A 13,926-nucleotide genomic window follows, 5' to 3' on the forward strand; every position below is an offset into this window, starting at 1 on the left:
TGTAATCGTGATTAAGGCATCTTTCGATATATATATACTCGCAAACGACAAGATTTTTCCCACGCATCTTTTATCTATCGAAAATGAATTTCGCATCCGAACGAATATTCGAAATATCCGAATCGAGAGTAATTTGTAGTTTTGATATATCGACTTTATAATACGATACAACGATCGATGAATACATTATTTAACATATTTTTAGGCGCTGAAATAATTTACTCGCTGTCGTATATAATAATATTGCGTTGAAAATATAAGCGCGTCGCGTTCCACACGTTTCTGCTTTAATATTCTTTAATATTGTTTTCAAATGTAATCCTTTTTTCAGAGTTATATTCACAATTTCATAAATCGAGATCGCAAAAGAGCGTCGCTCGAGCTAGTTTCATTTATCTCGCGCAGGATTCTTCGCGTACGGTTTATTTCTTGGAAGAGACGCGCTCGCTCCTTTTCCTGGAACGGATATTCGACGACGCGTCCCCCCCTCCCCATCTACTACTACTCAACCTGCCTAAATTTTCCGTAACCGTTACAGTAACCGTCGTATTGCGTTAGCGTGCGAGATTGAAATATTCTTTCCGTATTTCTCGCCTTTTTTTATCCATCACAAGTTTATCCCGTGTATAAAGTGGATGTCGTGAGTATCGGGAATGTCGATTAGAATCACGGAAAATCGTCTCCGTCCATTTATTAATACGCGATTATATGTTCTTTCATGTTTATAATCGGCATGGAAATAATTTTACCGCGTCATTGCATATGGCGGATTTTGGACTACGAGTGAAATAGTGATTATGAGAATAGTGATTGTGCACGAGTGGACAAATTGATAGACTGTCTCGTCTCAATTTGAAGCGAAGGGAGCAACCGGAAACGGAAAGGATCTCGCGATGACCAGATGCGGAAAGAAGTGAGACATGCAAGGGCGGTGCATCGGTCGGTCAGTAGAATTTATTATTAAACATTTAAAATTGTCAATATAATTTTTAGTTTATGGAAACAATAGTATTGAAAAATCGGGGGGTTTTTTTTTTTTTTATTAATGATTTATAGCTCATGTATAAATATTTAGAATTATAACTGACCATATTATTTTTGCCTTGATTATTTCTATTATTCGTCATTGATGATTACTGATGATTTCATAATTATAATCATTGAGCGCATTAATTTTACTATTTTATTAGCATTCGAAATCATCATTAATACGATTACATTTTATTTAACTCTGATCACTCTGTAATCTTAACATCCTTAACGCGTCATTTTTAGAGAATGAAAATTATCAAACATGTGCATTAACGAAATTAACAATATGCGTGTCAATTTATTTTTTAATTTATGGAAACGATGATATTGAAAAATCGAGTTGTTTTTTGATTAATTATTTATAATCTGATAATCATATAAATATTTAGAATTAAAACTGACCATATTATCTTTGCCTTGATTATTTCTATTATTCATCATTGATGATTATTAATGATTTCATAATTATAATCGTTGAGCGCATTAATTTTACTATTTTATTAGCATTCGAAATCATCATTAATACGATTACATTTTATTTAACTCTGATCACTCTGTAATCTTAACATCTTTAACGCGTCATTTTTAGAGAATGAAAATTATCAAACATGTGCATTAACAAAATTAATCATATAAATATTTAGAATTAAAACTGACCATATTATTTTTGCCTTGATTATTTCTATTATTCGTCATTGATGATTACTGATGATTTCATAATTATAATCATTGAGCGCATTAATTTTACTATTTTATTAGCATTCGAAATCATCATTAATACGATTACATTTTATTTAACTCTGATCACTCTGTAATCTTAACATCCTTAACGCGTCATTTTTAGAGAATGAAAATTATCAAACATGTGCATTAACGAAATTAACAATATGCGTGTCAATTTATTTTTTAATTTATGGAAACGATGATATTGAAAAATCGAGTTGTTTTTTGATTAATTATTTATAATCTGATAATCATATAAATATTTAGAATTAAAACTGACCATATTATCTTTGCCTTGATTATTTCTATTATTCATCATTGATGATTATTAATGATTTCATAATTATAATCGTTGAGCGCATTAATTTTACTATTTTATTAGCATTCGAAATCATCATTAATACGATTACATTTTATTTAACTCTGATCACTCTGTAATCTTAACATCTTTAACGCGTCATTTTTAGAGAATGAAAATTATCAAACATGTGCATTAACAAAATTAATCATATAAATATTTAGAATTAAAACTGACCATATTATTTTTGCCTTGATTATTTCTATTATTCGTCATTGATGATTACTGATGATTTCATAATTATAATCATTGAGCGCATTAATTTTACTATTTTATTAGCATTCGAAATCATCATTAATACGATTACATTTTATTTAACTCTGATCACTCTGTAATCTTAACATCCTTAACGCGTCATTTTTAGAGAATGAAAATTATCAAACATGTGCATTAACGAAATTAACAATATGCGTGTCAATTTATTTTTTAATTTATGGAAACGATGATATTGAAAAATCGAGTTGTTTTTTGATTAATTATTTATAATCTGATAATCATATAAATATTTAGAATTAAAACTGACCATATTATCTTTGCCTTGATTATTTCTATTATTCATCATTGATGATTATTAATGATTTCATAATTATAATCGTTGAGCGCATTAATTTTACTATTTTATTAGCATTCGAAATCATCATTAATACGATTACATTTTATTTAACTCTGATCACTCTGTAATCTTAACATATATCTTTAACGCGTCATTCTTAAAAAAGCAAGAGGAGCAACAAATTCAGTTTCTTATATATTTCGATAGTATATTGTACACAGATTATTTTAATACCAAAAACATGCGAGCAACAAATTCTTTTAGTTAGTTTATATAATATAATAGCGTGTCGTATAGGGTCCGCGGCGACAAAGTATCGATTTTTAATACTTTAAGACGAGCAACAAATTCAGTTTCTTATATATTTCGATAGTACATCGTCCACAGATTATTTTAATACCAAAAACATGCGAGCAACAAATTCTTTTAGTTAGTGTATATAATATAATAGCGCGTCGTATAGGGTCCGCGGCGACAAAGTATCGATTTTTAATACTTTAAGACGAGCAGCAAATTCAGTTTCTCATATATTTCGACAGTATATTGTCCACAGATTATTTCAGTACCAAATACATGCGAGCGATACATTTTTTTATTTACTTTTACTTCGCGCAAGTGAATGGTACGGCGCGGCGAGACTGAGTATATAGTGGTATTAATTAAATAATATACTTTTTTAAAAATATTTTTATGTTATTTTAGAGCAACAAAATAGCAACAAATTCTAGTGTATTTTATTTTTTGATTCGAGCTTTATATATATTTTTTTCACTATGGGGGGGGGCTGGCTTAATGTCAAGCTAGCACCCCCCACTTTGAATGTAAATTCCTGCTAAACGGTTTGAGCAACAAAATTCGGACTACGGCAACTAATTAGCACATAATTAGCACTAAATTATTTGATGTATTTGATTTAATTTGGCGTTGGTGGAGGGGCTAACTTAATATGGGTTTCTTTTTTCTATCTTCATATAAACCAAACACAAAGTATATCAACGCAAAATTAGAAAAAGAAAAAATATCAATACGTAAGACAGAAATATCGATATTAAGGTATAAAATAATAAATTTTTTATTCTACGATTTCTTGATTTATTTTGCACCGAAAGTAATTGTCGATTTTTATCTTCTGTTTTCCCATTTCTTCTTGTATTTTCATATAAACGAAACACAAAGTATATCAACGCGAAATTAAAAAAACAGATATTAAGATACGAGACAAGAGGAAAATTGATATTAAAATAAAAAATAAAAAATATAGCGGCAGCTTTTTATATTTTAACGTGCATGTAGCACGATTAAGATGAATAAGAAATGAAACAGATGTTACGAATCGGGGGAATTAAAGTCAATTGTCGTGTCACAGGTGATCAACTAAAGTGTCATTGATCACCCGTAGTAAAAGCATACTTGTGTCCTTAAGATTGAAGGACCTTGTAAAAGCTGTTAAATTTGGCGGGAAAGCCCGAGGGTGAATGTTTCACGAATTACGACTATCACGAAATTTTATACACGTATACATACGCACGCTATATCTCGACAACGCATTACGCGCGATAATTTAAAGTTGTCAAGTATCGCGTTACACGTGCGCTCTTCCTCTTTTTAATCGCTATCTTTTCGTTCGAAAATATTTCGCGAATAGAACACGACTCGAGAACGCGCGTCGGTTTGCCGGAAAAAAAATGGCATCGCCAGAGCGTTACCGCACCCTTTTCCGCCGCGACAAAAAAAAAAAAAAAAAAATTATACCTACACATCTACATGCAGACGTGCTCGTTATAATTTTCCTTTTTTCCCCTCTCAACTTTTTCACGAACTATGCGTTTTTTCCCTTCGTCGTCTCGCGTCGGCGAGAAATTTCGAAACATTCCACTTAAAAGTTGCATCCAGCCAGTGTTAACGCGGGAAATATCCTTTTCCCCCTTTTTTTTTCCACCACACGAGCCGTCTACGAAATTGTCCCGCATGACGCGGGACAGGTCGAAGCGGAAATTAGAAATCGATTTCTTCGCGAGCGTGCGATTTAAGATCCTATGAAATTTCGTTCGTCATCGATAGTTTACGTCTTCGCGTCATAAAAAGCGCGCGAAACTACATTGACAGCTTGGACGAAACAAATCAGCGTCTCGATGAGCATATTAAAATTAAATATTTGAAATTGATCGTATAAATTGCACGATATATAGTCTGATATTGGGAGATATTTTATATTGCACATAATAACTGATATATGAAGTTTTATATTCATATATTTTAACTCATACTAAAATATATTTTTACATTTACGGAAGAGAATATATATCTTATCATAATTTTTTTTCGTTTTATATCATTTTTATTTATAGCACAGAATATTGTTCAATCTGTATAGTCCAATTCCGATAGACGGTGGTCTGAAAGAAATTTTTTTGTATCATCTATATAGGTCTTTGCCTAAATTACAATAGTAACAATTATTAGTGCGATTGCAATCAAGGTGTCGCGTAATTCGTTTTCAATCTTTAGTTAGAAATGTCCGAGGTTTTTTTTTCGTCGTAGTATTTTCTCCCTCGGCGTAATCTCAGCGTAAAGATATTTTTATCAGCCGCAAAATAGATGAAGGCTCCGTTTCATCCGATTTAACACGCGAATTAAATGCACCGCTCAGTAACTGTCGACATACCTACAACTCGCGACGTTATTATCGCGCTAATTACCTTCCCACGCGAATATAAACGCACGCTCGTGATAATTCTACCAGCGTGCGTGAAACGTAGACGACGTTTAATATTATTAAGCGCTTAAGGAATTGTCTGTAATAGTCGGTAAGTGTCAGATAATGCGGAACAATTTCGTCAGATTGTCACGTTAAACTTGATTCATACTTGCCGACAAGATTTTCTTCGATGAGTAAATTTAAATTTATCACAGTATTTTCTTACGAAAATTATATAATCTTCACGCTTGGCAATGTGAACGACAATAAGATCGAAGTTCACGAATGAAACGATAAGTCTGTAATCTTTTTAAATAAACGATACATTGATCTCTATAATAATAGAAATAGCAAAAAATTAGATCCTTTAATTAAATTTAAACAATGAAAAATTTTAGACCAATTTTTTAAATATATTAATTATAATGAAAGAATTCTTTTTTGTCATCCTGATATTATCGATGTTAAATTTCAAACATGAATCATTAGGATTTCAGATATCTTTAGTCTAACTCCCGCGAGCGCATGTCACATTCGATAATATGAAGGCTCGATCATTTTATAAATTGTATCATCGAAGGTATATTAACTTTAAAAGTTGCTCGTTATCATACATAATCGCTTCTTAATCTTGTTCAATCTACATCTATTAGAAGAAGAAAATTGCACGAAGATGAAACTATAAGAAACAATTTATCTTCGTTAAATATAAATTACGGGATTATTTATTCAATTGATTAATACGTTAAACTTTGTCTTAACTTATATAAAATATAGATTATAATTTATAGACGCGTTTATAGTTTAATAAAACTTATATTTACATTTATATAAAGAATAGTTTAAAATAGGGGGTAAGTTATCGTTATTTCTTCCAGTTTTCGTACCTTTCGAAACTTTGTTGTAACTTGAAAACATCTCAAGAATTCTACAAGCAAACCAAAGTACGCTCTTGTAGAAAGAAGGGGGGAAAAAAAAGAATCATATAACTTTAATGTGAGACGTTGATAAACATCCAATTATCGGAAAACGTTTAACTTGAGAGTATTTATACAAAACTGTGAGACTCTCGATATACAACGATTCGATAGATGGAATTTTAGCGAAAGAAGCAAAGACACAGATCCTTTCGGAATTGATCTCTTTTGACATTGAGCGATGCAATTGAATTTTCTTATCGCTCGGCTCGCGGTGCATTGGCCTTTAGCGAATAGCGGGCGCTATTTTGGGCCACGAGAATGATTTTGCGAAAATGTGAGGAGGCTTGAAAGCCGGGAGGGAAAAAGAATAGCGCCTTCAACAACTCCGCGCGAGAGAGAGAGAGAGAGAGAGAGAGAGAGAGAGTATGAGTGGGTTTAAGCGAAATTGCTTTTGATCTGGGCCGCTACTTCTTCGAATGTCACCAATAGAATCGAGATGTTTTAGCCGCGTAACAAGATTGCAGCTACGTGTGTACGTGGGATACACACGATATGCACCGATTATGTTCCGTCCTTTGAGCGAAGTTTGTCGGATGTCACAGGACGGATATTCGTGCTGGAGCGACGTGATTCGCCGGAAGTACACACACGCGCCCCAAACGAAGACGTATGACGAATAAATAAATGCTCGCCGAAAATACAGCACGCGAGCACGTTGCTGGCAGCTTTAAATTTTCCTACCTTAACGCAAAGTGGTTTCCCTCAAGGGATGCGATTTATTAAGCCGAGCAAGAAAGTGTGCGCGCTAATTTCGCCATGTTTTTGAAAATAAGAGATTATGTTTGCAAACGATTCTGTAAGTGGATTCAAATATCATCGCTTGATATAATTAAAATATTAATATATATATTTGTTGAGAACGTTAAAAAATTCTAAACTAAGAAGGATGTATTCAAACTTTAATCTATCTATATATATCTATCTTACATTCTCTAAGATATTAACTCTAAAATGTTTTGCGCGAGATGCATGTATATTAATTTAATTAATGCCACATATGTGGATATCGCGATTAATTTCTTTTTTCCTAATTATGTCCTTCTGTTTAAATTAGCTATAAATGATAAATAAACAATTGCGATTTTTATATCGTTTTTTTATTAATAGACATAGCTAATAATAATAAAAAAAAAAAAAAAAAATTTGTTTTCTCAAAAATTCTCAAAAGTACAATATTATAAAGCGAGGGATATAAATTTTCCAGAGAAATTTCATATCCATTTTAATTTTAGACGCTCCAGCATTATTAAGGATCAAATAACGGGGTATCTGAAGAAATTAATCAGTGATCAAACTAGATCTAATTTGCGTACGCTAAGCATTTTGGATGTGCGTGTTTCAATTATGGAGCCATGTCGCTAAATTGCGATCTACGAAATACGCACTTCTTATCAAAGTAGAAAGACACCATGCGCTCGCACGTGTCACGCAATACATTTACAACACGCGCACATACGCACAAAGTACCGTTACTCTTACGTACCTGCGGTAAATTACATCGCGCGAGCACTCGCGGAATTCGGCGGAATGCCATCGCTCGTGCCCGCAACGATAGAGCGAATAAAGTGCCGGGACGTAATAACGTTTCGACGTGGTACGGCGGCATACCTGCCCATTGCCTGCTCTCCTCTTTCCCTCCCCCCCTTCCCCTTCCCACTCCCCCTCCCCCCTCCCATCCCCCCAATGCAATCCGCCCGCTAAAAGTCGGCAAACGGGGAACCACGGATCAAATATCCGCGACACGTGAATGTAGTAGACGAGAGGAGAGAGTGACGGTCAGCTTATAAACGGTGTGCCGAAAAATTTTTACGTATAGGCAGATCTGATGCTTTACGATCTCGTTCGTGTGTCTGCAGGGCGATCTGAAATTTTGAAACGCGCATTCGACGGATACCTTTAAAAGAAAAGAACTCGCTATCTCTAATCTGTATTTTTCAAAAATAACAGATGGTGTAATGTCGATTATATATGATAATTGATTATATACACATGTCCGTACGCGCTGATTTGATACGCATCGCGAAGAATTAATCCCAAAGCAAAAGTGTGCAATAAATAAAAAAAAAAAAAAAAAAGAGGCGTCGAATATTTTTAATTAATTATTTTCGCGTATATCTGCACCCACATTAACGGTTATTATTTATTATATAACATATTCCATGTCACGAATTAATTTTCACCGATGCTTGGATATTTACGCGCGCGCACACACACCCACACACACGGATGATATCTTGATAATTTAATCAATTTAATGCAGAGAATATGGAAATTCATTGGTAATTCGGATTAATGCAACGTCTCATTATCGCATCGTGCAATTGATGGCAAAAATTATGAATTTTGAAAATTAAACGCGCGTAATTAAATTAATTTTTATAATTTTTATATTAACTTTCTTTTTTTTTTTTTTATTTCTCACAAAAAGCGAAAATATATTTCTCTCGAGAGGTAAAAGGGGTTGAAGTATCTCGCCGCATTATATTACTTTACCTCACTCTTCTCCGGGTCCCCTCTAATCCATCATTGCCACTGTTCGACGTGAGGCGAATTATGCCTAAATACAATGTGCCCGCTCTTCGAGAAGCGCGACGATAACAAAGGGAGAGACGGGCGTGTCGATATTTCGGGGCGACGTTCCATTATATGTATACGTCGATGTACACACCGATAATGTATTGATAGATTGATATCATCGCGCACACACGACCCCGAATATTCGAAGCTCGAGGGAGCGTGCGCGGGTCGTCGCACGTGGATGATACCCGTATATTTTATTTACTATCGCGTGTGTACTTTATTTCATTCGTTTCCTGGACAGGGCGAGAGCTGTCTCTGATCGATGGGAGACGCGCCGTGTCACGGGCTTTTCATCTTCGCTCTCGCAATCTTGCTCCAGATACGAGCATCAGTTGTGTATCATCTCTTTCACCTTTCAACTCGTACCATCGTCCGTGTTCGTCTCTCCGCGAAAACTTTCGTACCCCATTTTCCGTAACCTTTCAAAGACGTACGTCTATGTATTATATGTTTCAATATCATATAAAAATCTTGGATAAGAATGCGTATTTTTTAAATATTTAAATATTTTTATTTTTAAGGTGTCCATGTTTTTTTTTTTCTTTACATTTTACTTTGTTTTAAAATTTAAATAATTCCAGTTCCCTATAATGCATACATTTATATATTTTACGTTATAATAATCTTGAATAATTCTATTTAAAAATGCAAAAATATGACGAAAAAATCACATATGAAATTGAAAGAACAATATCAGGAACTACATCTGTAAAAACTATATCTATTGACATTTGAAAAGAAAAAATATTTTTGTTTATTTTGTAGCGTTATTTGTTTATTATCGTATTGTTTGTTTTTCAATAGCCATTTAAAAATAAAAAATAAAACATTCATGAAATGTCGGAGATCATACAGAAGTAACGCGCTTTTACTAAAACAAATAAATGGAATAGATTCGAAGGGAAGGACGGAGGGATGAAAGATGAATGGGAATATGATCGTTTGTAGTAACCGGGGATATATAGGATCGCGTCGATATTAACAATTGTGTTTAGTTTCTCCAGCAATCGATGTTCGCTTATGAAGAATTAAGTTTGCTCCCTTTCTTCCGGAGTTTTTCCGAGTTCAAGCTCTTGAGATGTTCGAACGTCGCTAAAGTTCCTAAGACAGGGATCGGGCGGTTGATTGCAGGTGCTGAGGAGAACACGATGAGAGTGCACAAGTTTGGGGACAAGTTGAAAACAAGCGAGAGCAAGATGGATGCACCGGGGGGAGGGGGAGGGGGATAACGCGGTGTGATCGATGAGATCCATATAGGGGAGTTCGAGATACGGTGTGGCGTAATAAAAAGGTGAGCTTATTTCGATCTGTAAATAATAAATTAATGATAGACGAGTGCGTTAACAGAACGTCGGCTAATTTATCACGATGCCAACGAAAACGAAAAAGAAAAAAGAAAAAGAAATACAGGACGAAGCGCGTGAATGAAAAGAATGAAGAGGGTGGAAAGAAAAAGAGAATGGGACATAAACTAACGAACGTGTGTAACTATGTGCCGAGAAAAACAAGGCGCGATTTCCGCTTCTATTGTAATTGTAGGTCTCTCGGTATTCGTTTCTCTTTCAATTTTTTTTTTTTTCTTCACCCGATAAACGACAATCTCGCGTAGACATGTCTAGTTGTACTCTAATTTAGGTAACAACGTTTTTAAATTAAGCATATAGCGCACTGATCAAAAGTTTGCGAAAATATATTAATTATTAATTAATATATTAAATAATTAATAATAATATAATAAATTATATTTAAATTAAATAAAATATTAAATTACTTAATAATAAAATATTAAAATATAATAATTTAATAATTAATATTGATTAAATCGATTGTGTGAAAAAGAAATCAATCATAAAAAAAAGAAAAAAAAAATTAGGATAGAAGATATTGAGAGAATTCTTAGTGTTATATAAATTATATATAAAAAAATTGTTATTTTAATATTAACAAATATAAAAGATTTTTACAAATATAAAGAATCTAAAGTTTTACGAGAGAAGAAAATATCCATAAAACAAACCCTTTTCAACCGGCCCGATAGATCGAGCTTTAGCGACGATCGGAGTAGAGGGAGCGTATTGATCGCAATGGGAACAATTGGAAATGAGGACATTTTTCAATTCTGCTCGCGCGTAGCAATTGCGATAGTCTTTATCGCAGCGCTGAAGTTTGCGAAATTTCGATCGGGAGATCGGGATACGCGAGAATGGAATGCGCGCGTTCCTTCTTCGCGCATAGGATGCGATAAACTCGAATCGAACCCTTTCTACCAAGATTCTTCCTCCTCCTTGTCGAACGCGCTCCCGTGACTCGAAAACTTAACGAAAGTTTCTCCCCGACTACCGCGTGCCATTTCGTCCTGCCAGTGACCGAGCTCGCGTTTAAATTTGCAATTTAGCTCGATCGCCGATATTTACATACCTAGACAGGTATTACGCACCTTGAAACCTATGTAATCGAAGTATTTGATCGAAGGATTTTGCAATTAATAATAAGATATAGAAGATATTTCACGGTGCTTGTGGAAATATTCTAGAAATATTCTAGACGTACAGAACGCTGGGAAAATTATGCGAAGTTGGAGACGAATGCACCAAGAGAATCGAAAAGTGAGAAATATTTTCTGGTTAATCCCTGATTTATTTTACTCGCGTAAAGTATAGTTACGCGGTTGCGATTTTGCTTCTGAAAGAAAATTAAAATTACAACAATAGCTCCTTTTGTTGTTTCAAACTCGCGCGGTTGAATAACTTCTTCAGAAAAAGTATCTCAGAGATCACTTTGAGATAGTTTTTCTCAAGAAGAAAACCATCATTAATATTAAACAGGAGATTTTCACGTTGCGAGTTTTCAGAGCGTAGAAAATACGCTAAGCATTCTCATAATATCCGGTTAATGCGGTGTAAAAGAATTTAATGACCTATCGAGTAGATGTATGCGTTACGGTTTCTGATCAAGATGATGGAGAAATTGGGGAAAAAGATCGATATGAAAAAAATTTTCTCATTTCTTAAAAGAGCGAAATTAGAAATCGAGATATTAATTTTGTAACTGTAAAAGATTTGAAATGAATTTTAAGAATTACGCTGTAAAGAGCGCAAACAATAATATATTGTTCTCTATTGAAATTCGAGTGAGCTTTCCTTGATTAGACCTTGTCTAATTTGAAAACAAAAATATCTGAATACAAGCGATAAATATAAGATATCTTCAAAATGAAAGAGAAAAATTTTTTGGAAATTAAAAAGCTTATATTTAAGATTAAAGAAATTTAAAGAAAATTAATATATATTTTTCAATATCAAATATAATTGAAACAATATATAATTAATATATACATCGCAAATAATATATATATATATATATATATAATTGTTATATTAATATAATATATATTATATATAAAAGATATAAAAATATAGATTTGAGGGAGTTTAAAAGAGTAAGGTTTTGAGTTGATTAAAGTATCAGATGAAAGATTGATTGCTTGTGAGACATTTTTTTGGAGCGATTAATCTCAAAACTCGATGTACTTTGGCCAAATTTCCACTTTTCTCAAGTCGTTGGTCGAGGTTGGCCATTTTTCACGTAGCAAACAAACTTGGCGCATCGCACGTCACCGGTGTATTTTGACGTCACGCTAAACCGAATGATATTAATGGCAATTCGCAGCCCCGCGGATGAGCATTGCTTTTGATTAATCGAGAGTATCCGCGGTGAAAATTTTGGCCGCGGGAAAAAGTTTCTAGCTGATTTATCGTTCTCTGTCGGACAAGAGCATTCCGCGATTTATATATAAGAAACTGGAGATTACTTTACCCTCTCTATCTAGTAAACTGGATATACCGATATACCAGGATGTCCCAAATCAGATATTTTCTTTAATCCACGGATTTCTTGGTCAATTTATCTTTTGGTTATCGAAGCGCGAAATGTTGTGCGAAGAAGCGTTTCATCGAAAATTGTCGAGCGAAACTTGTCTCTTTCAGGAATGTTGAAATTCGAAATAGATTCTTCGATTCAATTTCAAGAGAATTAATCAAAGGATACATTTATTTATTTTTAAATTTCAATAAAGGAGCTTATCTATTTTCCAAAAGAGATGAAACAATTTTAGTCATCAAGATTTTATCTGCACGAAAGGGATAAATAATATTTCAATATTTATCCGTTTAATTCGCGAAATAAAGGTAAAAGACAGATCTACGCTAATATGATGTGGCGTAAAATTTGTTTGATTTTCTATCGCCAATGGGGAGCGTATATATCCCGCGGCAAGCCAATCGCCTAAAGCTGCTTAAAGGATTTTCACGCGCGGTTCTACGCATAGATAATTCACAGGTACTTTATTGAATATTGAAATAATAGCGGTCATCGCAAAGTCTGCAAATTCATTAACGTTAGTAAAGTATTTTCATCTTGTCATATAGTTAGCATGGCTTTCATAATGCGCTTTTATTAAGAAGATAATCATTTTTTTTTTATTCGGATATTGTATTTTGTAGCAATATACTTTTAAAATTGTATCATATAATTTACAGATATCACATCATCGCGTTTTTATTACGAGATACAACATCCCCTCCCTCTCTCTCTCTCTCGGTACTTTTTTCTTAAAAAAAAAATAAATAAATAAATAAATAAAATGTTGTCTTTTCCATAAGGTATTGTAAATTTGTACTACAGACAAATTTAATGGATTCAGAAATTATGTACCGTTTGATTAGCGATTCAACGAGACGCGATGCGAAATTCTGTCCCTCTGCGCGAGAGAGGAGGAAAGTTTAGCTTGCAAATAAGTTCGGTAAGCCTGCTTGGTCTTATACGACGTTACTGGAAAATTACTTCATCCGACGAGGTCTCATCCTTAAAGTCTACCAGAGTAACGTACATCATTAAAATTTATCTAAAAATATGTGATAATAATTTTGCGATAATTTTCTCCGATGTATTTTCACGAGACGCTTTGACGCAGTCTTTTAATTTAAGATTAAATATTATTATA

At 33.6% G+C, this 13,926-nt stretch overlaps 1 protein-coding gene across 4 annotated transcripts in view; it reads left to right on the forward strand.

Annotated features, from left to right (window-relative positions):
* The window catches only part of Tpst (tyrosylprotein sulfotransferase), a 92,617-nt gene that overhangs the window by 30,554 nt on the left and 48,137 nt on the right, over nt 1-13,926 (forward strand). The window contains exon 2 of one of the 4 annotated variants that reach the window (XM_070313191.1): nt 539-943. The exons of 2 other annotated variants lie outside the window; for them this stretch is intronic. The gene's annotated coding sequence lies outside the window, so the exon portion shown is untranslated. The remainder of the gene's footprint in view (nt 1-538; nt 944-13,926) is intronic. One more of the 4 variants, XM_070313192.1, reaches the window with a different exon arrangement.

This window comes from Polyergus mexicanus, unplaced genomic scaffold, assembly GCF_030449975.1.
Source record: "Polyergus mexicanus isolate NDT 795.1 unplaced genomic scaffold, iyPolMexi1.0 SCAF_23, whole genome shotgun sequence".
Lineage (NCBI taxonomy): Eukaryota > Metazoa > Arthropoda > Insecta > Hymenoptera > Formicidae > Polyergus > Polyergus mexicanus.